Here is a 24,099-nt window from a genome sequence, read left to right as displayed (position 1 = left end):
CTCCCTAAGACTCTCAAGGGAGTTCATCCAGTCTTCCATATAAGCCTCCTCAAACCTTATGTAGCAGCTCCCCAGTTCCACCCCCCTCCCGCTCATGAGATTCCTACCGTAGTAGGAGGGGATACCCATTTGGAAATATCCAAGGTTTTAGATTCCAAATGGAAGAAAGGGAAACTGTTTTACTTTGTTCGCTGGAAAAACCTTGGCTCCGCTCATGACGAATGGGTGGCCGCACCCCACATGGCAGCTCCTCGCTTGGTCCGAGAATTCCATCTCGCTTATCCCGATAAGCCTCGTCCTCTCGGAGGGGGGCCTTAAGGGGGGCAGAATGTGAGGGTCTCTGTCTTTGTGTCTCTGCTTTCCATCACCTGCGGTGTTATCAGTGAACTCGTAAAAGCAGTTCACACCTTCTGGTCTCAGGCGCCAGGCCTGATGGCCCATGTATCTTCCCCCCCGCTGTTCTTCCTGCCAGTACTCCCTCAGGCCGGTGCGGCCTTGGAAGTGTGATAGCCGCACCAGACTTCCTGGGATCCGTCTGATGTTTTGTATTATGCCAAGCTTGTAACTTCCCATAACAATAAGTGTGAACCCCAGTGCCCCAGTGCCCTGGAGTCAATATATTCTGTAAACCCGTATAGCCCCTCACTTGCAACTTTCTACCTGTGCCTGTCTCATCTCCTGAAGGCTTCAATAAATCTATTGTTTCTGTATCAACGTCTGAGCAACTGATTTGGAGAAGCAAACTCAGAGAGGGGGATCTCTCACACTTGCATTTTAATCTGCTCTTGAGACTTTTCTTATTAATAAAGCTCTTTTAACCTTTAAGGTTGTTGAGTTTACTTGCCTAACTCAGTGATTTGGTTACTCTACTTCTCCTTTGCTTCCACGACTGGGGTTCAGTCATCATGCTACAACCAGTAATAGACATGTCTCCATTTGGGGTGTATTTACTAACTGAATATAACGGCACACCATTCTCACATGTATTTATTTGGAGGTACGTCACACCAATTTCAGTAAAAATTGCAGTGGGGTTCCATCTTCCCATCAGAGGCAGGAGATGCCTCAACCCCATCTCCTGTTTCCCATTGCTGCTCCTGCAACCAGCTTGCAGGCTGAAGCAATCGTTCCCCTCCTGTGCACCTTTTCAAGCCCCCCCCCCCACTGCAGTAAAGATGGGAAAGTGGGAAAAATCCACCTCCTCTCTCTTCCACTGGCATCTTGGCCACAGAGAAGATTTTCAGGACAAGAAGCATAAGACAGGGAAAGCCATGGAGTCCACCTTCCAATGTAGCCATTGGACAAAAACACATGGTCGCTTCATCCTCCTTTAATCCCTGTTTTAGCCAGGATCGAACGCACATTAGGCGAAACGCATGCGTTCGATCCTGGCTGGATCCTGGCTGAAACAGGGATTAAAGGAGGATAAAGCAACCATGCGTTTTCACCCACTCTCTCTAGGTGAAATGATCTCTGTCGCCTGGAGATCAGTTGTAATAGCAGGAGATCTCCAGCTACCACCTGGAGGTTGGCAACCTAGGGAGGAGGGAATTTCAATTCCCACTGCAGCCCCCTTCCCCACTGCACACTATCCTTCAGGGTTTCTCAGCCCTCGGGAGCAGCTTTTGTGGGACTCGGGGAACTGCAACAAGAAAGCAAATGCAGCCAGTATCCCTTTTGTGAGCAAATCTCCATTCCCCAGTAGTCGGGATCCAGCCCAGCATCTTCTATCAGATCTATTCTCGCTATTTGTCTAGACAGTGGTGCATCAAGGCTACTTTGCTACCTCTGTCCCAAAATATTCCCCACAGCAGATTTCTGGACTTTAAAAAATGTCTACCAAAAGAATTGCCAAGGACCCCCCCCCCACACACACACACACAGTAAACAATGTCTGCTTTGGAGAAAAGTAATACATTCTGTCACCTTCTTTGTACAAAGCGTTCATTTATTTCCTATTTTCCTTCTGTTTTGAAAAGGGTTCTTTTCTTCAGTTTTGTGTCTGTCACATTAAAGTTCAGTTCCTCACTAGGAGGCTCAATATCCCTTTTAAAAAAAGAAGCCAGTGCACTTAGATTCTTTTTTGTTCGCCAGAGGCATTTGTGTACATGGAAGTTGTGTTGCCATGGTTATCACAAGATCTCCCTTCCTGCCAAAAAATAATAAAACTGTGTTAGAAATCCTTGGATTTCCACACAAAAACTCTTTGTGTCTATCTTGGCTTGGGACTTGTGAGCGTGTTCTGGGAGCCACACGTTTAATGCTCCCATTTCTTTAAATATCAAGCGATTTAAAAACTAGAAAGTAGAATGAATAATTGTGGAAGTAAAATGAGGCAAGTACTCGACATTAGTCACCCTCTCAAGTATATGCTGTCATTGTGGCAATACAGTAATAGCGACACAGCAGGAGAGCTAATTAGCACCTATTGCACTAAAATGCAACCGTAGGCCTGTGGTGAAACAGCATGTGGAGGATTAAAATATATAGCTGCAGAATTGCTAGCGCAGTTGTTCATGTTTGAGTTTTCAGGGATAGAATCAATCCTTTGATTTTATTTCATTGATCTATTAAAAAAATACCACCCCTATAACCTCAATTTGCAAGATCTGAACAAGGCTGTCAAAGATAGGACATTTTGGAGGACTTTCATTCATAGGGTCGCCATGAGTCGGAAGCGACTTGACGGCTCTTAACACACACACATAACCTATTAACCTATCACAAGCATTCAGGACCGTCAGCCTGGCCCAGTCTTGCTAGAGGTTGGAAACTCAGCATTGTTGACCTTGCTTAGTACTTGGATGGGAGACAACCAAGGAAGGAGGGACTGTGGCTCAGTGGTAGAGCATCTGCTTGATATGCAGAGGGTCCCAGGTTCAATCCCTGGCACCACCAGTTAAAGGAACCAGACAAGTAGGTGATGCGAAAGACCTCTGCCGGAGACCCTGGAGAGCCGCTGCCAGTCTGAGTAGACAATACTGACTTCAATGGACCAAGAGCAGCTCGATAAGGCAGCTCGATGTGTTCGTGTGAAGACTGAGGTAACTATGTAAAAGAAGGCAATGGCAAATCATTTCTTGCTTTGGATACCTCATGGTCCTGGGGTCACTATGAGTCAGTTGCGACTTGATTGCACACTATCATCATCATCATCGGCAGTGTTTGATCATATTAAATTATAAGACTAGGACCTAGGATACCCAGGGTCAAATCCCATGAAACATGTGGTGTGACCTTGGGCCAGTTACTCTTAGCCTCACCTACCTCTCAGGGTTATTGTAAAGATAACATGGAGGTGGGGAGAGAGCCACGTAAGCCAGCCTGAGCTGGCATAAGTAATAATCTAGATATCTATAATGATTTAAGCTCTTCCTCCAGCAAGCTCAAGAGAACACTTAGGCAAACCAGTTTTGTCCTTTGAGAAACCCTGTGGGGCACACTGGGATGAGAGATAGTAACTTGTCTGAGACTCAAAAATGGCCGGTTGAGCTGGGAGTAGAACTCAGATCATCAAAGCCCAGAACAGAGTGTCCACAACATACTGACCCAGTTTTGCAACTAGTAATCTAGTCCTTCTCATCAGTAGTGGTTAAGAGCAGTGGACTCTAATCTGGAGAACTGGACTAACTCCTCCACATGAAGTAGGGTTGCCAACCTCCAGGTACTAGCTGGAGAATTCCTGCTATTACAACTGATCTCCAGCCGATAGAGATCAGTTCACCCTCCCTTCCCCAAACCCCACCCTCCTCAGGCTCCACCTCAAAAAGCTCCTGCTGGTGGTGAAGAGGGACCTGGCAACCCTAACATGAAGCCTGCTGGGTGACCTTGGGCTAGTCACAGTTCTCTCAGAACTCTCTCAGCCTCACCTACCTCACAAGGTGCCTGTTGTGGAGAGAGGAAGGGAAGATGATTGTAAGCCGCTTTGAGACTCCTTAAAAGTAGAGAAAAGTGTGGTATAAAAACCAACTCTTCTTCTTCTACACAGGTAAGTGTGGATAGGGAAGAGCCCCGTGGCACAGAGTGGTAAGCTGCAGTACTGCAGTCCAAGCTCTGCTCACGACCTGAGTTCGATCGTGATGGAAATTGGTTTCAGGTAGCCGGCTCAAGGTTGACTCAGCCTTCCATCCTTCCGAGGTGGGTCAAATGAGCTTACTGGGAGTAAAGGGAAGATGACTGGGGAAGGCACTGGCAAACCATTCCGTAAACAAAGTCTGCCTAGAAAATGTCGGGATGTGACGTCACCTCATGGGTCAGGAATGACCCGGTGCTTGTACAGGGGACCTTTACCTTTAAGTGTGGATAGGCAGGCATTTTGATCAAAATTATTAACACTGTCTTTCTAAGTGGAGTTATTCCCTTCTAAATCCATTGAAGTCAATGAACTTAGAAGGGTGTAACCTTGTTTAGGATTGCTCTATAAGTTGCACCTCTTCAAAAATAAATATACTTCTGTTAAATAGATTTTGCACCCACTCCAGAGACATTTCCAGGGCATGCACATATATACCGGTAAGTAGGTGTAGCTAGCCTCTTTCTCTTTCTCAGCACTACAAGGTACACTTTCTTGTATATTGTGAGAAGCTGGAGTGATGCTTATGTGTCTTCATGCATCTGCTCTTCAGTCTCCTGTTAGCATTCTGCCACTTGCCCTCCACTTTCTCTTTTGTGCTCATTTCTTCAGCTGAGTGGTTTGTAGAATTATCTTTCACACCCTTTACTGTACTTGCAAGCATTTCCCATTGTGAAGGGGTGCCCCTGGCTGCCTCTGTTCTTTTCTTCCTGTTGCATTGCAAACACAGCCTGTCACTAAGTTGAGCCACATGCAGAGATTATGGGAGAGCCTGTTGTAAAGTATAGAGTTAAGAAAAGATTGCTTCCTTCTTGCGTGTCAGTCTTAAGTAAAACTCTCTTTCCCAGGAAGTTGAACCTAGAATATTTGTGTGTGTGTGTGTGTGTCCCACCGGATTCCCTTGATTATAGTTATGGACACATGAAACATAGACACAGTTTGCTGAAAATGTTGAAAATATGACAGAATTCAGCACTATCAAACATAGGAATTCATCTTTCAAAATCCTTTCCAAAATATTAAGCAAATTCTTAATGTAAACTCTCAGCTCTTTTGCCCTGACCTACATTTTTAGCCCAACAGAAACCAAATACTTGAAATAGCAGCCTTCTTTCTCATCTTTACAACATCTATAGTGAATGGCACAGCTCAAAACACTTTCTGCTTTGGCAACCACAGCCCAGTGAGGGTCTTGCTGCAAAAAAGAGGCGTCATACCATGATGTTTAGGCTACAAATAAATGCATTGCTTGCTAAGAATTACCGGTAGGAAAAAAATAAAGAGAAGGGGCTGAAGCATCTGAGAAAAAGCTAGAGTTTGGGTTTCCAATTTAAATAAAAGGTTATTTAGGGAGAACATGATAGAAGTTTATAACTGTAGGCATGGTATACAGAAGAGAACCAGTGTGGTGTTAGCATAGTTAAGGTGTCAGACTAGGATCTGGGAAACCCAGGTTTGAATCCCCACTCTGCTATGGAAACTTGCTGGGTGACATTGGGCCAGTCACACAATCGCAGCCTCGACCCTGGCAAGTATTTGGATGGGAGACCTCCAAGGAATACCAGCTTCAGGTTGGGAAATGCCTGGAGATTTTGGGGGTGGAGCCAGAGGAGGGTGGGCTTTGGGGATGGGAGGGACTTCAGTGGGATATAATTCCATAGAGTCCAACTTCCAAAGCAGCCATTTTCTCCTGGTGAACTGATCTCTGTCATCTGGAGATCAGATGTAATAATAGGAAATCTCCAGCCACAATCTGGAGGTTGGCAACCCTACATGACATGGAGGCAGGCAATGGCAGACCACCTCTGAATGTCTCTTGCCTTGAAAACCCTACAGGGTCGCTTAAGTCAGCTGTGACTTGACAGCAAAAAAAAAAGATATGGAGAAAATTGAGAGGGGCTACTTCCACACAGGGAATTTGTTCCATGTGGATAGCAGGATGCCCCCCATGTTTCCACACAAGATTTGTGGGCCTCCTGGGGAAAACCTCTTTTAATTCAGCTCAGGTGTGTGGTGGCTGCAGAGCAGTATCTGTGTGGACACTCCCTCCACAGCCAGTCGAGGGAGAGGCTGAAAACAAGTGGCCCCTGTTGCCCATTGGTTAAGACTGCCCCTGCATGCGCCGTGGCACCCATGGGTGTCCACTTGGGAATCACCAGCATAGATAGGGTTGCCAACCTCCAGGTAGTAGCTGGAGATCTCCTGCTATTACAACTGATCTCCAGCCTACAGAAATCAGTTCACCTGGAGAAAATGGCCACTTTGGCCATTGGACTCTATGGCATTGAAGTCCCTCCCCTCCCTAAACCCTGACCTCCTCAGGCTCCACCCCCAAAACCTCCTTCTGGTGGTGAAGAGGGACCTGGCAACTCTAAGCACAGAGTTAGGCTTACACTTCCATCTTGCTAGGGCTTTATTGCTGATGGTTCTGGAGCTCAGTCAACTAGAAGCAAAGCTATTCTGAGACACAAAGGGAAGAATCCATGTTGTAATGTGTCTGTTGTACGATTGCGCTATCCCAGAATTTTTTGAGTTATCAAAAAGTTTGGTCAGTCCTAGTGTACGCTGTAATACCATCAATTCCAACACCTCTTGCATAATACGATTTGAATGCTGCCTAGCAATTTACCAAATCTCTGTGTTTCTACATGTCATGAGCTAGCTTTCCTTATCCATTCCCATTTAGATATGTGGCAACCTCAGTCAGTGGTATGTAGCATGCATAAATAAGAGCAAGGTTCTCTAAAGTGTCTTTCACTGCAGATGAACTGGAAGACAGGCTATCTAGCAAAGCCTGAAGCAAGTAGTACTCTCAAGTATGTCATGTTTTCACTCAATGGGATTTTCTTTTGTGTTTACTTCTTGTGGTTTATAAAGGCTGAAAATAATCACTAATAGTCTGAGTACTAGATTTTTGGTATAAAAACCGTCTACTGCCTTTTCAGAGCCCATTCCTTTTATTTTATTTGTGTGTTAAATAAATATTGCTTTGGTTAAAACAGCAACTCAAAGGGGTTTGCAATATATGTAAAATTAATCATCAAGGGAAAAAACTACTATCATTTCCAAGATCACAACCTGCAAGAAATGAACAATACAGTCCTAAACCTTTATAAATCAATTGACTTAAGTGGACTTTGAAGGGGATAACCGTGTTACCCAAATTAGATTGTCTCTCCCTTTTGGTTGGGGAATTAGCTGGGGAGACTGTATTTTGTAAGAGGCAGGGGTAACCAGGATCTTTTACCCTTTGTAAACTAAGACTGAATCCCTGCGAAAAACTCTTAATAAAGAGATTTTTTTAAAGATTATTTTTTAAATTGTAAAAATAATTTCAAACACACCAACATTCCAAAAACACACAAAACCCAATACATTCAAGAACTAGGAAATAAAAGGTAGGAGGGGGTGGACATAAGGATATGAGGTTTCCAGGGGAAAATATATTTACCTAACAGAAGTGTGACATCCAAAATGGCAGCTGCAGGAAGGGAAAGAGAAGGGGGCCCACATGCAAGCATGCAGGGGTACGCGGGGTTCAACACACACCTTCCTATTGTGAGAGAGAAGATATTTATATCCAAAAATGTATCCTGGGACACTGTGACTTCACTGGTGACCAAACATTACCGGTGGACAAAGACTTGATTGTTCTTTGCTTAGTTTAGAAGTCTGGGTAAGAAAAGGACAGGGGATGGGAACAATACCTAGGTTCTTCTTGATTAAGTTTGCTACACATTTCCAGATGAGGGAAGGTGTTTTTGGAAGATGTTTTCAGGAAGGATAGGTTGACTCAGAGGGGCTTGGCTTCTCCCTGTTTGCAACTTTGATGGTCTTAGCTGGACATCTGGCTATACTGAGTAAGGATTCCAGGTTCCATGAATGGGGCTTAATCATTAAGGGTTTTTTTGCTATCAGTTACCAAGTGATTGCAAGGTGAATGTTAACACATATGCTAAGTAGCCTGTTTTCCTTCTTATTGCGCTCCAGGTTTCACCTGGCATAAGCCTGGGAGAGGCAGGCAAACAAGGCCGTACTTGCCCTGTCAGCTCTAGAGTGGTCACAAAGATGGGTGCCAGAAAACTTCCATTTTGTGTCTAGCTACACAGCAGTGCCCTCTCCTTGTGCGTTCACTCCAGTCCTGTACCCTTGCAGGGTGTACCAGGTAACCTAGGGCGTCCTGGTGAGGCAACATCTGTGCTTAGATTTGAACCAAGTATCATAGTGAAAGTGTAGGGGTATGTGTGTGTGCTGTCAAGTCACAGCTGACTTATGGCAGCCCCATAGAGTTTTCAAGGCAAGAGACGTTCAGAGGTGGTTTGAAGTTGCCTGTTTCTGTGTAGGCTGAGAGAATTCTGAGAGAACTGTGACTGGCCCAAGGTCACCCAGCAGACTTCATGTGGAGGAGTGGGGAATCGAACCCGCTTCTCCAGATTAGAGATCATTGCTCTTACCCATTACACCATGCTGGCTCGAACGTGTAGGTAGGAGAGGATTAAAAAGCTTTTTTTTTTTTAAAGCTTATTTTTGTTTGCTTGAAAACGTTAACTAGCAAAGTTATGTCTTCATGGTCTTCTTTCGGGATAGAGTTCCCACAGAACTGGGGTGATACCTGAAAAGAGCTTACTCAGAGACCACTCAGAAGATAGCTGGGAACAAGGGGAACGTGTCTGTTATATACTGACAATTTTCTCCAAGTGAACAGATTTCTAGCAGCTGGAGATCAGTTGTAACAGCAGGAGATCTCCAGCTAGTACCTGGAGGTTGGCAATCCTACACGCCAAGCAACTTTCTTCCGCTAGGTGGAATTTTTCTCAGGCTGATAGAGACTCTTGTGGGGCTCGGCTACTCAGGATGCTGGGAATTTGGCAAACAGAAGGCCTGTTTTTTCTCTAGAGATCAAGCAGTGGGGGCCTGATTCTCATTTCAACGGCAGTGCAAGGTAGGGTTGTCAACCTCCAGGTGGTGGCTGGAGATCTCCTGCTATTACAACTGTTATTTCCAACCTGGATGTCACAGTTGTAGTTGCTGGGGAGATGTGAAGAACAGAAAAACAGCTTTTTGTGTGCCTTTACCAGGTTGGTGAACTGATTGGTGTCCGTGCAGGCCAGCTGATGTACAATTGCATCCCAGCCTTCCTGCACTTTGCAGATTGCAATGCATGATTGGTTGAAGTCTTAGAAACAGACTTATACCTACAAAAAAGGTGTTGCAGAGTAAGCGGTGGAATTATTTCTTACTTGGTCAAACAAACGAGAGAAATCAAGGGTGGAGATGGAGAGGTCAACAGCCCGTTACGAGGGAAACAGATCTGGAGCGCAGCAACCCTGACAGCTCAAGCCAATCTCTCATCGTTTTAAAAAAGGCCATTAACTTAAAAAGAGGCCAAGGCACTCAACTGGAATCTGAAAATAGCCCTAAGGAAAGCCAGGAAGAAAAGGGGCAAGAGCCACATGACAACCTTGGATTGCAATAATGTAGAAACCTTAACTTACTGAGAAGCTTTTTGTGACTCTAATAGAGGGAAAGGCTTGGGGAATCATTGGAAGGACTTTCCCCCAAGTAATTCTGCTGCAAACTGGAGTTGTTTTCCTTTGATACAGAATGACTTTTATTTTGATGGAATTTCAGGCATTTGAAGCCGTCTCTATCCAGAGGGGCTAATAAGAAAAATCAGCACTAGTTGTTTGAGAACCCACTGCACAAAAGGGCCAAGTCCTGGTGTGTCTTTGGTTCATCACCGCTCCTCTGGGGTTCTCCTTAGTACATTGCTATTGCCTTTTTCAGCCATTTCTGAAATCCAACAATTCAGGATGATTTAGCATCCAACCGAAATCAGATTAAACATGTAGTCCCACAAACTGCTGGCGGGGGGAGAGTAGAAGATACCATAACATAATGCTTTTGGCGTATTGTATGAGCATAACAGATCTTAGCATTAGCACAGCACGTTTCGAAATGCTTCACAATCACTAATCTTTATAAGAGCTCTGCAATATAGACCTTATATCATATTATTCCCAAATCATAGATGGTCGGCCAAGGTTGAGATTTAAATCTAAACTATAAGACACTGGAGTTCTGTGACTGAAATTCCAGATGTCTAATTTGCCCATAAAGTTTCTGGAAAGTGGTGATTGAGTAGGGTGGGGGGCATGGCAGTTCCTCATTATGCTGTTTCTCCAAATAGAAATGGTCTCATCTGGCAGGCTGAAGCCCCAGTACCAAAAAAGACAGGTGTCCTTATTGTACTTCTTTTTCTGTAACATGGCTTAAAACAGCCAGCCGGAGTAGGGTTGCCAGGTCCCTCTTTGCCACTGGCGGGAGATTTTTGGGGTGGAGCCTGAGGAGGGAGTGGCTTGGGGAGGGGCTTCAATGCCATTGAGTCCAATTGCCAAATTGGCCATTTTCTCCAGGTGAACTGCTCCCTGTCACCTGAGATCAGTTGTAATAGCAGGAGATCTCCAGCTAGTAGGGTTGCCAGGTCCCTCTTCTCAACCGGCGGGAGATTTTGGGGGTGGAGCCTGAAGCGGGCGGGGTTTGGGGAGGGACTTCAATGCCATAGAGTTCAATTGCCAAAGCGGCCATTTTTCTCCAGGTGATCTGATCTCTGTTGACTGGAGATCAGTTGGATTAGCAGATCTCCTGCTACTACCTGGCAGTTGGCCACCCTACCAGTTAGTACCTGGAGGTTGGGAACCCTAAGCCAGAGGGTTATTTTCAAACAAGGAACCTCCTCCTTCTCCAGTGTTCCTGATCCATATTAGGCTTCCTGTGGCTGGTTTCTGGGCACAAATAACACATCTGGAGTCCCAGTCACAGCACCCCAGTATCTTTTGTCATTTGGCCCACAGTGGCCTGTCTTAAGGCTGCATTCCAAGGTGGTAGCTGATGTGAGATTCGGAAGGACTCCTCCACCTAAGCCCCATTCATTTCTGCCAAGGGAGCCAATCCATACACACATTCCTTTGGAGGGCATCAATGTGCCCCCTCCAATTGAAACTTGCTAGGGCTTCATTGCGAGTTCCATTTCTGTCAGGGCAGTTAAAAGGGTTAACTTGTTTACATCAATAGTTTAGATAGTCTCAAGGTGATGATGCAAAAGACAGATGTAACCATTCTATTGGCTAGAGAATCGCCATTGCAAACGTGTAGGAAGGCACGGAGTCAGAATTGTTTTATTACCCTGTTCTTTTGTTAAAGGTGTGAAACTTTGGGGCAGGATGTGTCAGTTACCTTTTGAATCTCACAGAAGCAAGATGCCTGGTCTAAACTCTCTTGGGCTGAGACACAGACAAAGGGATTTTAAGCCTTAGAACCTGCTAATACTTTTTAGCAAGATTTTTGGGGAACTAGATAGGAAGATGTTATTTGTTTTACTCCACGTTACCCTTCCTGATTTTTAGTATATTAAAGGATTTTTGTTTGATTAAGAAACAAGTCTTTGACTCTGTTTTATTGTGTGCTTGACCTGAATTCTTTCTAACCGCAATCACGATTCATTGGGCCTCTTAACAAACCCCAACAAAACTAATGACAGTGCAAGATTTCTGCATGTGCCTCACAGCACATGTGCAGAACCCTTGATTAGGACACACTGGCATCAGTCAAAACCACCTTATAGTCTACATTGAGGCTACTTGGGGGTAACAAGGTTACGTTTTGCTGCCTCTAAATAAAAAGAGAGCGTTTGTAAGCCCCATTTTCTCCTGCTTCCTCGTTGTGTTGTTTGTAGCAGGCTCCAAGGGTGTTTCTTTGAGATAGCAGTACATTTTAAGTTGTTTCTCTGCTTTGCTGTCAGACTTCTCTGGCGAAGAGCGAAGACGTTTCTTAGCCCCCATATCTCCCCCAGTGCCTTCCAGTAAAAACAACCAGCTACTTAAAAAACAATAAAAGCACAATTGAAAGGTTAATGGACCCAGCAGTGGGGAGCTGTAGCGAGGGCGCCCTATCTCGGCGCCATCTTGGCTTCCTCGTATCAACCTAGTTGTGTTGTATGATTATGCTCTTCCTGTCCTTTGGTATATTACATTAAAAGAGCTTCCAATTTGGCCAGCAGCTATTGGAAAAGACAGTGAAATATCTACTTGAGCAGTGAAGTGAAGAAATATCTACTTGAGTAGTGGCCTGGAATGTCCCTGGAAAGTTTTCCTGCTTTCTGCTCCAAAATTGTCTATATTCTTTAGGAATGGAGATCTTAATTCCATGCGCACCTTTTTAAGAGCAGGAAGGGGGGGGGGAAATTAGAAAAAAGGAATTCCCCCTAACAATAAAGGCATGGGGAAAGGGAAAGAACACAAAAGGAGCAATCTATCTCCAGCTTCCGCCTTGTCAATCATTGGTGCAAAGAACCTCGTGGAAATTCCTTTGCTTTGCCAACCTTATTTAAGAAAGGGAATACAGAGAAGCAGCAATCTTTTATTTGGCTGTTAGTAGGCACTGAATTAATCTCAGGCATGACAATATCTTAGCAGGGATATACAGCTGTTCCCCTCCTTTCCAATTATCAACCAATGAGCGAGGGTTACCAACATACCTCAAGGAAGATGTCCCACCTCTTTAAGAACGACTTAATGTGTGGAAATGGGCAGTTGATGTCTTTCATGGCATGGAGGAAAATAACATCTGGTAAATAACATCCCGTTAACCTCTATTAAAAAGTCAGGACATTTTTTCTCCAGGCCTGCTGGAAGCCCTACAACCAGCTCAGGGAGAGGGGACTGATGAGTGTGATGATGCCTTTTGTTTCATTAGGCAGGCTGGTATCAGCCTAGGGTTGCCATTGTTGGAAAATCTGCCCTTCCTAACGGTGTCATTTGCCTACACATTAAGAGGGGGGACTGACCACAGAGAGTCAGATAGATAGACAGGACTCGGGAGGTATCTGTAGTTACACCTCACCCTCATTTCCTGTCCCCTTTGATGTTTAGAGGTGTATTGTCAGGGAAACTTCCCCCCTCTCTCTCTTCTTCCCTTTTACCCTTCATCCAAGCAAGACCTTAGAGCAGGGCGCTCTGTATCCAGACCTTCCCACCCCAAAGATGGAATGGAAGGCAGATACCTTTTTTTTATACCTAGAGAATTAGCAAGGTAGATTAGGATAGAGTACCCTTGTTTGTCCTTTCCTATCCAAGTTGTATTTCCAGAATAAATGTATCTTTAGTTTAATTAGAGCTAACGACTGAAGATACTTTTATTTACACACATGCATGCATGGATGTGCTTCTTCTGAATGCTAAGCTTGAAGCACTCTGCTAAATACAGGAATATCTCCACGACAGATATTCCAATAGCCATGTCCCTCTTCGTAACCAGCGGGAGGCTTTGGGGGCAGAGCCTGAAGAGGGTGGGGTTTGGGGAGAGGAGGGGACTTCAATGCCATAGACTCCAGTTGCCAAAGCGGCTGTTTTCTCCAGGTGAACTGATCTCCATCGGCTGGAAATCAGTTGCAATAGTAGATCTCCAGCTAATACCTGGAAGTTGGCAACCCTATATCAGCCACATATTTATTTATTTACCTAAACTAGATATTTACATCCCACTTTTCCCTACCATGGGGACCCAAAGGGCCAAGACAGCTTTTATCCAGGTGAACAGATCTCTGTTATTTGGAGACCAGTTGAAATAGCGGGAGATCTCCAGCGACCAGCTGGAGGTTGGCAACCCTATCTGGCAGTGAGTTCATCATTTTAATCACTTGCTGAGTAAAGAAGTGTTTCCTTTTGTCCTTTTGATCTAATTCTCCCACTTCTCCTTGAATCCTGAAACAAACACAGCAGTGGACAAAAGAGGAGGGGGGGGGTACACACCAGCATCCCCTTGACCAGGTTTCTAGACAATCAGGGCACTGGGAATGTTATCCCCTTAGTAATCCTCACCACACCCAGCACTCACTCCAAAGACACCATCAATGCAGGTGGCCCTTCTTTAGAACCCAAACAGACTCCCTCTCACAACTATTTGTATGCCATATACATGTATGTTTCAACTCTGTGAGGATTCTGAGAGGATTCAGTCTGTCTTCAAGTCAAGCCCACAGGGATGCCTTTGATGGAAAGACTATGCCTCTGATGTAAAATTATATTTTTCTAACCAAGCAAGTAGAGACTTTTGGACTTACCTGTTGGATTTTGTCCACCTAGCTATTTCTGGACTTACCTGTATAAGAAGGTTGCATCTTCTAGTGGAATTGTACTTCGTTGTAACTAATTTATAGATAAGATTTTTTTGTTTATTGTGATATGCACTGTCTTTGTCTGTTTTCACTATTGTCAGTAAATTTTGCACTGTATTTCTATACCAAGTTAGTCATGAATAACTGAGCCCTTTACTGATGTTTGGTTGAGCTTTTGTACAGTATAGGGGATTTTTTGCTTCAACCTCCAGGTACTAGCTGGAGATCTCCTGCTATTACAACTGATCTCCAGCCGATAGAGATCAGTTCCCCTGGAGAAAATGGCCGCTTTGGCAATTGGAGTCTATGGCATTGAAGTCCCTCCCCTCCCCAAACTCCGCCCTCCTCAGGCTCCACCCCAAAAACCTCCTGCTGGTGGCGAAGAGGGACCTGGCAACCCTAACTGAAGTGCTGGCTACCTCCTGCCTTTCCTGGCCATCTGGGGTTGCTTTCCCTCTTAACCTAGTTCATCACCGACTGTACTTCAAAATGGATTACATTCCCCCTCCCTTTGTCAATATACAGAGAGCACATTCAGAGAAGATATACATTTACTCCTAGCTTGATGGAAATGATAAGCTATACCGTAAGTCATCTGGAAACGATCATCTCAAAACGCAGTTTTTATAGAGTTATCTCATGCACGAAAATCAAGCTGAGATGCAGCGTTCGTGTGCTTTTATGGGGTGCCAAACCAAAATTTCAGGCTCCTCTCCACCCCCTCACCACAGCTGGATTGGGAAGCACGGGTGGGTGGGAGGAGGGTTTGCCGAGGTGGCAAATTGAAAATAGCACACATTTCAGTACGGAGGAAGCCTTTAGAACTCCCACTGAAGAGGAAAACCTGATGAGCACTGCAACTTCCTTAGTCTGATGCCTAAAAAGAACGTTCTTAACACTTAAAAATCCTTACGTTTATGAGCAGGGGTGTGTAAATGCCACGATTCCATCAGATCTCCCAGAAAAAAAAATGCAGAATGTGGTCTTAGGTGTAGAATTCCACTTCTGGGAATCTTGCAGTGCACAGTAAACATGCATAATTGCTCAGTTAAGCCAACTGACTGAAAATGTCTCTATCTTGCCTTATCTCCTTGGACTCAAGGTGGCAAACAATGCAGCAACCAGGTTGTGAGGACACAAATTATAATAGTTCAGTTAAGAAAATGAAAACCCAGACTAAAATACACAAATGACCAGCCGATGAGCCTAGACTGGGGTGATTCTGAATAGGATTGCACTGGCATTTTTTTTTTTTTTTAAAGAATGCTTCCATAGCTTTGAAGGTAAGTTTGCCAACTTCCTGGAGGAAAAACAACAACATTCTGTTCCTGTAACAGAATCATAATGGGATGTTATTTTCCAGGTGATCTTTAACGCCATGCAATGAGCTGCCACATTTTAAACATCTACTAAAGGGATAAGAATTTTTCCTCCAAGTGTTTGGGCAGCCCTGCTATGAAGATGTATGAGCGATGCATGTAGAAATCTAAGAATCCAGGGGACGGATGGCTGAGTAGAATTTCTTGAGGATAAGGGCAGAACGTCTGTGTCAGAAAACTTTATTTCAGCTGGGCATCCAATCCTTGGCCCATTGCCACAGGGCTCTGGCTTATGTGTACTAAATTTACCCCTGGGACCAGTGATTCTGCAAATTGGTCCTTGCAGCCAAAGGCATTTTTTATATTTGCACATAAATTTGGTATTGATTTTTTAAATGTCATCAATAGGTACAGCAAACCAAATAAAATATTTGCAAGATGCTACTTACCCTCCTCCTATTCTACAAATGCAATATAATTGCTGCACTCATTCATGTTATGAGTTAATAGGTACAGACTAATCCTTCAAGTGTATCGATTAGATGATACTGGAGAAATATAAATTAAGTTTGGTGACACAGCTGAGATGAGAAATGGAGTCCATTTTTTGAGAAATTTGCTCTTCTTCTGAGTTCTAGTTGTGCATGTTAAATACTGCAGCCCGATTCTATGCATTTTACTCAGATGTTCCACTGATTTCTCTGGGATTACTTCCAAAGAAGGGTACAGGGTATTGTACTTGAGTAGCCCAACATTAAGAACTTGGGAGATAGTGTTATTGTGTTCAGTGGGAGTTACTGCCAAATGGACAAACCCAAAATTGCAGGCCTAGTTTATTTCCATCTCAAGGTTTGCTCTTTCTATTGGGGGATCGGGGCCCCAGTTCGTGTAAAGGGAACCCCGATCTTTAATTTATCTGCTACCAAATCAGAGGGAATGGATCGTTCCTCTTGTACTATGAGAATTGAGATCACACACACACACAAAAGAGGCAAGACGCATTTGTCTTGAAGTAAAACAATCTTTACTCTAACTCAGGGTAGGGAAAAAGTCACTGGGATACAAAACAAATAATATCTGTCTACATTCTATGTTTCCTATACTTGCCAAAAGCCTTTGGCAAGGCACTAAGCTTACTTACGAGTAGGCACCCTTAGCAAAAGGAGAGCCTCTCTCCATCCTGCCTGTTCAGCAGTCAAGCAAGGAGAAAGTGATCAACTACTTTCTCTTCTAACAAAGAAATCGAAAGCAGTTGAACATGCAAAGTAGTTGTATACGTGACCCTCGGGGCACGACTGCAATGGCCACTACACTGACCAAATGGTCAGTTACAATATTAACCCTTTAACTGTCTGACATGTAACAAAGCTCGCTCTCTAATACCCAACAATCCCCTTTTCGAGGTTTAGTTACATTCAGACATATAAACACAATGCATCACGTAAGTATTCAAACTGTTGTCTAGGCAGTGGCTTCGTCAGGATGTCGGCCACCATCTCTTTACTTTCACAGTACTTCACTACTACGAGACCTCTTTCTTGTTTGTCCTTTACTGAGTCCATTTTGAGTCGAAGAAGTCTCTTCCCTTTCTTAGAGTTCTCGCCATTCAGTAGTGCTATACACGATTGATTGTCCTCAAACATTGTAGCAGGTGTCAGTTCATCTAATCCAAAGTCGCGTAGCAGTTCAATTATCTCTTCCAGCTCCGTACATGCACACTTGGCTGCTATGCATTCTGCTTCAGTTGAAGATGTTGACACAACTTGCTGTTTCTGGCTGGTCCAGGAGATCAGGTTTTCTCCAAAGTAGAACAGATATCCACTTGTAGATTTGCTGTCTGTTCTAGTACCACCCAGACTAGCGTCCATGTATCCTATCAGTTTCAGCTCAGTATTTGGAGTTATCTTCAACTTCAAATCAATAGTTTTCTTTAAGTATTGTGTGAGGTGTTTGATTGCATTCCAATCATGTTCTGCAGGTGTGCTGGTCCTTCTACTTAGGATTCCAACTGCTGCACTTATATCCGGTCTACTAACGTTGCTCAAGTATAGAAGTTTTCCAATAGCTTCTCTGTATTTGTGATTGTTAGGCAATAGTTCACCTCCGTCTAGATCCATATATGAAGGGTCAAGTGGAGTGTCTTTGGTCTTGCACTCCTTCATATTCATGAATTGCAGAAATTCCAGTATCTTGTTCCTTTGATTGATTGAAAATCCATTGTCTTGGTTTCTTTCAATCTCCATTCCAAGATAGTTCTTTACTTCTCCAAGTAGTTTCACTTCTACTGATTCATTCAGTTTGTTTGCAATTTCTTTTGCAGCTTCTTCAGTGTCAGAACAAATCAGAAGATCATCTACAAAGGCCAAAACAAAGTCCCATCCATCATCCTTCTTCCTTCTGAATAAGCATTTCTCTATATTTCCTTGTTCAAAGCCTTGAGCTTTCAATAATGAGGTTAGTTTGTGGTTCCATGCTCTTGCTGACTGTTTGAGCCCATACAAAGTCTTTTCAAGTTTACAAACTTGATTTTTAGTATCACAGTCCTTTAATCCTGGTGGAAGTTCCATGTATATTTCTTCTGATAATTCTCCATTCAGGAAAGCTGTTTTGACGTCGAGTTGCAGTACCACTTTATTCCTGGAGGCGGCTATACTCAGCAAAGTCCTTATAGCCGTGTGACTAATCACAGGTGCGTAGGTTTCTGTGTAGTCAGTTCCATACTTCTGGGTAAATCCTTTTGCAACTAGTCTTGCTTTGTATTTGTCAACAGTTCCATCCGAATTCTTCTTGACCTTGAACACCCACTTACACCCCACAGTCCTTTTGTTTGGTGGGAGTTTGGTTAGTTTCCAGGTATTATTCTTCTGCAGTGAGTCTAATTCTTCTTGAATTGCCTTCAGCCATCTCGACCGCTCCCCATCGGGCAACTTTTGCAGTTCGTCCCAACTTGAGGGTTCCACGTGGCTGTCAATTCTAGTGAAAAGACTCAGTTTCTCTGCTGGTATTCCTTTTGTAGTCCTTGTAGATCTCCTTAAGGTCTGAGAGGGTTCCGCTGTTCCATCAGCACCGGGATCAACCCCTTTTGAATCTGCAGTCTCTTGCTGTTCCGCAGGAGCAGGTGGATTGCAATCCCATGCTGTAAATGGAATCTCTATGGTTTCCTCTTCACAAACCTCTGGATCATCAAAGTTATTAATTTGTTGATTATTAATAACATTTCTTTCATCTATATATACTGCATTCAATATTTGTAAATTGTAAGTCTTAATGTCCATTATCCTGTACCCTTTTGAGAAAGGATGGTATCCCACAAGAATTCCAAGTTCTGTAGTAGGATCCATTTTTCCCCTTTTCTCCTTTGGGATGTATGCAAACACACGAGATCCAAATGCTTTCAAGTGTTTCAGACTAGGCTTCCTGCCATTCCATCTTTCATATGGAGTCATGTTGATAGCACTTGAAATTGTCCTGTTGTAAAGGTAAGCTGCTGTATTTACACATTCTCCCCAGCAGGGGTAAGGCAAGCCTGCCTGTAGCATTAAACATCTTGCACTTTCCATCAGAGTTCTGTTAAACCTTTCTGACAACCCATTGTTCCTAGGGGTATATGCAACTGAGGTTGCATGCTCTATTCCTTCAGATTCAAGAATTTCTTTCATTTCTTTATTAAGGTACTCACTTCCATTGTCAGTGAACAATAACTGTATACCTCTGTCATGTTTATTCTTCATCAGGGCAACATAAGCTTTAAACTTTTCAGCTACTTCAGTCTTTGATTTCAACAAATACACATATGCAAATCTTGAGGCGCTGTCTATGAAATGCAGAACATATTTTGCCCCTCCTGCTGAAGCCTTGAGTGGGCCAATCAAGTCTGAGTGCACTTCTTCCAAAATTTCTGCCTTAACACTGCTTGGCCTCTGCACGTGCTTAGGCGCTGTTCCCTTTCCTCTGAGACACACTTCACAACGTTCTTTGTCCTTAAAGCATTCCTTAACTGGCATTCCACAATCAATCAGCAGTTGCTTCACTGACTTAAAGTTTTTATGAGCTAGTTTCACGTGCCATTGGTACAAACAGTCCTTGTGGTTACAATCTGCAGCCTTCTGCTCTGCCAATCCTTTATTAAAAGCAACTAGGCATTTTGATTCTTCCTCAACATTATCTTCATTTCCATCAAAATCACTTTCATCAGAATCAACATTGCTCTCAAAATCACTACAAGCATATTCCTCCAATTGACTTGCAACATTCTCCAGGCAATAGTGCGAGCCTACTGATAGCACTGGGTATTCTCTTCCATCAGAATCAAATAAGCGACATTTGTCTTTTGTTATAGACACTTCAAAGTCTGCATCCACTAATTTATTCACGGACAGTAAATTTTCATCTGAATTAGGCATTAGGAATACGTCTTGTAAGGTCAAATGCATCACATTTCCACAATAGCTTTGAATTGCAATAGAAACTTCTCCTTTCTGAGTGCATAGAAATCTTTCTCCACAAGCCATAACTAATGTTTCATCACAAGGCTCTAGAAAGTCAAAAGCTGATCTCAAGCCAGACACATGTACATCTGCACCACTGTCAAGAACAAATGTATTTACACGCCTTAAATAATCTTTGGTTGAAGCTGTATTCAAGACTAGATAAGCCTTTGGGTGACTGTGCCATCTGGGCTTCCCTTGGCTTGTACTTGGGCTCCCTCTTGTGGACGATTGGGGCTGTTGCCTCCCATTTCCATCCCTCTCCCTTTGTGAGGATTTGGCGGGCTTTTCTTCCCGGCGAGAGGGGGGGGGAATTTCTCCCTTTGTTTCACGTCTCTCACATTGAAACGACCGGTGACCATGCCTTCCACACAAGAAGCATCTGATTGTGGATTTGTCATTTACACGCAGTACAGACACTCCACGAGACAATTCCCTCTCTTGGCTCCTGTCTGCTTCAAACTGTTTAAGTGCAGTCACCAGCTTAGTAAGGGTTAAGTCCTCTCTACCCAAAAGATTCCTTTTTTCAGCGTTATATTTAAAATGCAAACTTCCCAGAAATAGTACAAGAAACTCTTCTTCACCGATTTCCCCTCCTACAGCCTTCAACTCTGATTCCATATCTTGCATTTTCTTAAGGTGTTGCAAGAGGGTCATATCTCCAGACATTTTATTTGCATACAGTCTAGTTTTTAAAATCATTTTCTGGGTTTTTGACACAGTTCCAAATTTCTCATTGAGTGCATTTAGCATTTTCCTGGCGCTATCATTATTCAAAATTATTGCAGTTTCTTCGGGATTAATCGCATTGGAAATCAAATTCATTGCCTGGGCATCTGAAATCTTAAATTTCTTAAGGGCTTCTCTATCTGTGTCAGCTGGCGGGTCTTCATTCAAAACGTGATTCACCCCAATTGCTGTTAAAGCATTTTCCACCATTCTCTTCCATACTGGAAAGGAGGCTTGGGTGATATGGGGGACAGAAACGGATTGGGGTTGTTTTGAATTCATACTTTCCTTATCGTTGCTCATTCCAGCGGCTCAGGGCTGCTTTCTTCCTCACAGGATCCAAGCGTGGCGCGCGGGGTTAAGTTTCCTGCCGTCCTTTGCAGACCAGGCTGCTGGCTCCGTCACAGGAAAAATTCCCTCTGGGCGTTTGTAAATCCTTTCGTCTCCAGTGAAGATCCCAAAAGCAAAAAAAAGGAGTGCGGTGTGATCCTATCTCAATAGCCAAAATAAAAACCAAGCGTACTCAGCTACCACTTATTGGGGGATCGGGGCCCCAGTTCGTGTAAAGGGAACCCCGATCTTTAATTTATCTGCTACCAAATCAGAGGGAATGGATCGTTCCTCTTGTACTATGAGAATTGAGATCACACACACACACAAAAGAGGCAAGACGCATTTGTCTTGAAGTAAAACAATCTTTACTCTAACTCAGGGTAGGGAAAAAGTCACTGGGATACAAAACAAATAATATCTGTCTACATTCTATGTTTCCTATACTTGCCAAAAGCCTTTGGCAAGGCACTAAGCTTACTTACGAGTAGGCACCCTTAGCAAAAGGAGAGCCTCTCTCCATCCTGCCTGTTCAGCAGTCAAGCAAGGAGAAAGTGATCAACTACTTTCTCTTCTAACAAAGAAATCGAAAGCAGTTGAACATGCAAAGTAGTTGTATACGTGACCCTCGGGGCACGACTGCAATGGCCACTACACTGACCAAATGGTCAGTTACAATATTAACCCTTTAACTGTCTGACATGTAACAAAGCTCGCTCTCTAATACCCAACACTTTCTCATTAGGACCTTGACTTATTTATTTAGTCCATTTTTATCCTTCCTTTCCATTTGGTGTTTTATACTGTTTGGAGGTGAAGAAGAAGAAGAAGAGGAAGAGGAAGAGGAGAAGGAGGAGGAAGAGTTAGTTTTTATATGCCAACTTTCTCTACCACTTAAGGAAGAATCAAACCAGCGTACCATCACCTTCCCTTTCCTTCCCCTCCCCACAACAGACACCCTGTGAGGTAGGCTTGTGTCCCATTAGCAAAGCCAGAATGAACCAGTTTTTATGAAAACTGCTTTCAACCATTTTCAGATCTTCCTTGCACCTCTGAGTCGCTCCAGTGTGCTGTTTGAACTTCCTCGAGCACTTTGGGAATGACCAAGATTGTTTTCTCACCATTTTTGCCGGTGCGTTCTTTTTCGGCTTACGGAAAAAGCATTCTATAGCGCTATAACGCAGATCTCAGAATGATGTAAAAAAAAAAAAAAAGCCGGAAAAGAACGCACCAGCAAAAAAGGCAGGAAAACAATCGTGGTGCTGTTTGAACTGGCCAGAGCACTTTAGAGACGGCTCATAGACGGATTGAAATAAGCTGTATGAACACCCATCTTTGAATCACATTATTCCAAAACTAGCTAACAAAGGATGACATCCGGTTTAGATGGGTAATCTGAATGGGGCCAAAGGTTGTGATCCTGTGCACTGTAATGTTCCTTTACTCTCCTTGACATTAATTCAATTTGAACAGCCCAGCAGTGTCTAAGACTGCAGCTGGTCGTAAATTATGAGACAATAATCAGTGCAATCCTAAGTAAAGTTATGCTCTTCTATGTCAATCGACTTCAATGTACTTAGAAGGATATGCCTTGACTTAGGACTGCACTGAGTATGAATGATGTGTTTCGTCCAGTGACATGTTTATCTGGCACAAGCAAAGTTCTGATGCTCTTGGCACGAACATACCTGGCTCTAATCGGAAACGACATGATGAATTATTGCCTGCTGATTAGCATAGTAATGCTGGTAATAAGCTAAATATCATGCATTATTACAAAGCACGTCCTGTCTTGCTCCTGTTAATTTGATCCACCAGAGGTAGCAGAAAGGAAAAGAGGCTTCAAACATTTTAGAAGTATTTGAATGATAATTAATTGCTTATGCAGCAGCTTCAGATCATCACTGGAATCCTTTATTGTTTATAGTGCCTCTAATGCATCAGACTTTATCGTCTGATTTTTGCATCTGGTCAGATACACCAGCTGTACAGCTCAGCCTTAGCCACAAAGCTGGAAGAGATTTCAGTTGGCATAACTGAGAACTGATTCCATATTGGTAATTTTCTGTAAAGCTTTTATAGGCAAAGGGGGAATGTAGGAAAACTCACATTAAGGTCTGGAATATCCCCCCATGTAACCCTCTGCTTAAATGTCAGCAAAGCAGCTGCATTCTCTTTTTGAATGCCAGACTTTATAGTGAATTATAATCCTGTCAATTAGGGCTGTCGATTCGGTTCGGCCCGAACTGAAAAACAGCCGAATTTCCCCTGATTTGGCGGTTTTTAGTTCGGGACAAACGGAACTCAAAAATGGCGGGAAAACGGGGGAGCCAAATTCAGCGAGTTCAGGAGTTCACGAATAAATTCAGCAAATTCAGGGCGCAGCAGCATAACCGTCAGTAAGCAGCATTCTCCCCCGGCCAATCGGTGGCCAAGCTGGGTCTTCTTCTGGCCAATCAGTTAGGATTGAGTACTGGAGGAATCAGCTGCTGCGCGGCCCGGCCGGGGAGAGAAAGAGAGAGAAATCCTCGTGGGGGGGTGCATGTGCACATTCGCTCCTTTCCGTGGCTGCAGGGGGCACATTTTTTGGGGTAGAGACCCCAAACTTTCAGCAGAGCTTCAGACGAGCCTTCTTAAGAGACCCCCCATGTTTTGTAAACATTGGGTCAGGGGGTCCCGAGACATGGGCTCCACCCCTTTTCCCTCCCCCCTTTTCCTTTTCCGTGGCTGCAGGGGGTGCTTTTTTGGGGGTGCAGCCCCCAAACTTTCAGCATAGCTTCACACGAGCCTTCTTAAGAGACCCCCCAAGTTTTGTAAAGATGGGTTCAGTGGGGGCAGAAATATGGGCTCCCCGCTTTTCTCTTTCCGTAGCTGCAGGGGGCGCATTTTTGGGGACGGAGACCCCAAACATTCAGCATAGCATCAGATGAGCCTTCTTAAGAGACCCCCCAAGTTTTGTAAACATTGGGTCAGGGGGTCCCGAGATAT

The 24,099-nt window shown here is 43.8% G+C and overlaps 1 non-coding gene across 1 annotated transcript; it reads left to right on the top strand.

Moving 5' to 3' along the window:
- Window positions 1-2,826: 2,826 nt before the first annotated feature.
- TRNAI-GAU (transfer RNA isoleucine (anticodon GAU)) lies at window positions 2,827-2,898 on the top strand. The gene has a single exon. It is a non-coding gene; the product is annotated as a tRNA-Ile (tRNA).
- Window positions 2,899-24,099: the final 21,201 nt, after the last annotated feature.

The sequence above is a fragment of the Euleptes europaea genome, chromosome 8 (assembly GCF_029931775.1).
Source record: "Euleptes europaea isolate rEulEur1 chromosome 8, rEulEur1.hap1, whole genome shotgun sequence".
Lineage (NCBI taxonomy): Eukaryota > Metazoa > Chordata > Lepidosauria > Squamata > Sphaerodactylidae > Euleptes > Euleptes europaea.
This window is presented reverse-complemented; position numbering and strand designations above follow the sequence as displayed.